Source organism: Dipodomys spectabilis, unplaced genomic scaffold (genome assembly GCF_019054845.1).
Source record: "Dipodomys spectabilis isolate Male_0828 unplaced genomic scaffold, ASM1905484v1 ptg000268l, whole genome shotgun sequence".
Lineage (NCBI taxonomy): Eukaryota > Metazoa > Chordata > Mammalia > Rodentia > Heteromyidae > Dipodomys > Dipodomys spectabilis.
Genome location: NW_024870945.1, coordinates 237832 through 241178, shown reverse-complemented (window position 1 = coordinate 241178; position 3347 = coordinate 237832).

The following is a 3347-nucleotide window of genomic DNA, read 5'->3' as shown; positions in this document are numbered from 1 at the left end:
GGAATAAATTGGAAGTTACAAACTATATATAGACCTCAGAGTTCAAGGCACTAGAAAGAATGAATATGACCTTAAAGGAAACTTTAACTAAATTAAATACAGAGACTGGCCATGGCTACGTAAGTCTCCTTCACTTTGTTCTTCTTCGAGCAAGATGCAGCCCTTATGTTAAAGAATTTAATCCCTTGGAAATAGTTTAGGGTAGACCACACCCTTTGTTCTCTAATCTTGTGAAGGCTATATTAACAGAAATGTCTAACTACAAACTGCTGGCTTTACAACATATTCTTTTATGTACCTATCCTTTGATAACCAAGGTCCACTTGCCGCCTAAGAAAAATTCCACCTGCAAAGGAGGGGCCAAGATGGCAATGGAACAGCAGGGAAACACCACAGCTCTCTCTAACCAAATAGTGTTTGGCTTTCAATGTTCTGTTCCACCAAGTGACACCCCCCCCCAAAAAAAGCAATTGCTCAGAGAGATATAGGAAGTGAAAAAAGAAAAGGGAAAAACCTACACAGACAGCAAAGTGGGAAGACCCTTCCCCCTCCCCTTGTTGGTGATGGGGCTCTGTGCTGAGCAGCTTAAGTTGTGGGGATTCATGCCAGGCTGCTTAAGTATACCAGCTCTGGACCCTCTGAAGACCACACACTGGCAAGCATCCCAAGGCTCCCAGAAGACTCCCAAGGTACGATGCCAACCCAGAGAATACAAATAGAAATCTCAAATGCAGAGCCGGCATGAAGACTTCCCTCATTGGCCCTGGCACGGCGCCTCTGCCTGGTTGGTGCAAGCAGCCCAATCCAGTCAGGAACAGCAGCAGCTGTCAGCAGTGGTGAATGACCCTAGACTCACACTGTGGTACCTCTGTCCTGCTGGTGTAAACAGCCTAGCCTAACCTGGAGCAGCAGCAGCAGCTGGCAGTGGCGGCAAACCACCAAGACTCCGGGCACAATGTCTCTTGGCACTAGCCCACTGGAACAGCCCAGACCAGCCCAGGGCGACAGCAGTGGCTGGGGTGGGGACAGCTGCAGTGAACAACTCCAGACCCATGGTGGTTTGTGCCTCTCCATACTGACCCGCATAAGCGATCCAGCCAAGCCAGAGGCAGCAGCAGGGTCTAACACCTGACTCGTGGTGGAGTGCCTGGCTTGCATATGTGGCCCAGCTGATCCTGGGCAGTGGCAGCAGCTCAGGCAATGGCATCAGATGTGGCAACAACAGTGGCATCGACAGCGGCAGTAGACAACTACGGACGTGTAGAGGGGTGCGGTGTCTCTCCATACTGGCTTGCATAAGCAGCCCAGCCCAGCCAATGCTGGCAAAGGTGGTGAACAGCCCCAGACATGAGGCAGGGTGTGGTGCTGAACTACCCCAGAAAATCCTCATGAACATTCCTGCCGGGGATAGCTTTAAAACTGAATACAGAGATGTGAGACTCCTGAGTAGTTAGAATTACAGGCATTCACACCAGCAGGGTCTTATTCTTGCAAACTCCCTTACTTTTTCTCAAATAGATCATTTGTTAGTTCATACAAGGAATTTAAGCAAATACAAGAGGATCGACATAATACCCTGTATTCTATCTGACCATAATGGAATCAACTAGTTCTCAATAACAAGGCATAAAGTAGAAAAAACTTAAACATATGGAAATTAAACAACACTCTGTTGAACAATACATGGGTTACAGAAGAAATTAAAGAAAAAATTAAAAAGTACCTACAATTCAATGAAAATGAAAATACACCACGAAGAAACCTATGGGACCCAGCGAAAGAATTCCTGAGGGGTAAATTTATTGCTCTCAGAACGCATATCAAGATCAATAGAAAGCCTACGGATTGGGAGAAGATCTTCACTAGCCATACAACGGACAAGGGTATCATATCTAAAATATACTTGGAACGCAAAAAATTAAATCCCCCAATAACAAATCCTCAAAGAAACAACTGCCCAATAAATAAGTGGGCTAAAGACTTAAACAGAAACTTCCCTGAAGAGGAAAGATGGATGGCCAATAGACACATGAAGAAATGCTCAACTTCCCTAGCCATAAAAGAAATGCAAATCAAACAACATTGAGATGCCACCCCACCCCAGTTAGAATGGCTAAAATCAAGAACTCTAATAACAACAGATGCTGGAGGGGATGTGGACAGAAGGGAACCTTACTTCATTGTTGGTGGGAATGTAAACTTGTTTAACCAGTTTGGAAAGTAGTATGGAGGTTCCTGAAAAGACTCCACATAGAGCTCCCCTATGACCCAGCAATCCCACTTCTGGGTGTTTACCCAAATGTTTACAAACAAGACCACACTAAAGCTACCAGCACAACTATGTTTATTGCAGCATTATTTACTATAGCTAAGATATGGAACCAACCCAGTTGCCCCTCAGTAGATGAATGGATCAAGAAAATGTGGTAAATATACACAATGGAATTCTATGCTTCCATCAGAAAGAATGGCATTGCTCCATTTGTTAGGAAATGGAAAGACTTGGAAAAAATTATATTAAGTGATGTAAGCCAGGCCCAAAGAAACATAGGTCCCATGGTTTCCCTTTTTTGCAATATCTAGTATATATCTGAGTCAAGCAGAAAAGGTCAGATAAGGTGATGTTAGGGAAATGAACCCTAAGATATGTATTCAAATGTTTTTTTTTCTTTCATGCCATAGTTTCTAACACATTTATAAGAATATTTCTTTGTTGCTTTGTATGTCCCTCCCCCACAGTATAACCCCTGCTTTCACTGTATTTGATGTCGGTATAATTTGTGGAGGGGAAGGGGAAAAACAAATAATTTAAATGGAGATACAGGTGGGCCCAATGCAACAATGAGATGTACAAGCCATTATGTCGAAAACTAACTTTACACGTTTGGTGTGGGGGAGGGGGAGCGGGGAGGATTGGGTGGGGGGACAGGGGGAGGATGGTAAGGGATGTGAAGGGGAAACAAAGGAGGAGGCTACAATTCTTGATAAGAAATGTACTCATCATCTTGCCCATGTAATTGTAACCCCTCTGTACAGTATTTTCACAATAAAAATAAATTAAAAAATTAAAAAAAAAGAAAGCATAGACCAAGTAAACAATGTTATGATGCAATTAAACTGCTAGAGAAACAAGAAAAAATTGAACCTAAAGTTGCTAGACAGAAAAAGATAACTGAAATAAGAGCTGAAATTAATGAGATACAAAGAAAATTATAAATGGAATTAATAAAACAAAAAGCTGTTTTAAAAAAAATATCTCAATAAAGCTGACAGACTGCTGGCAAGAGTAATGAACAAAAGAGAGGAGACCCAAATCAATAATATCAGAGATACCACAGGAAAAATTA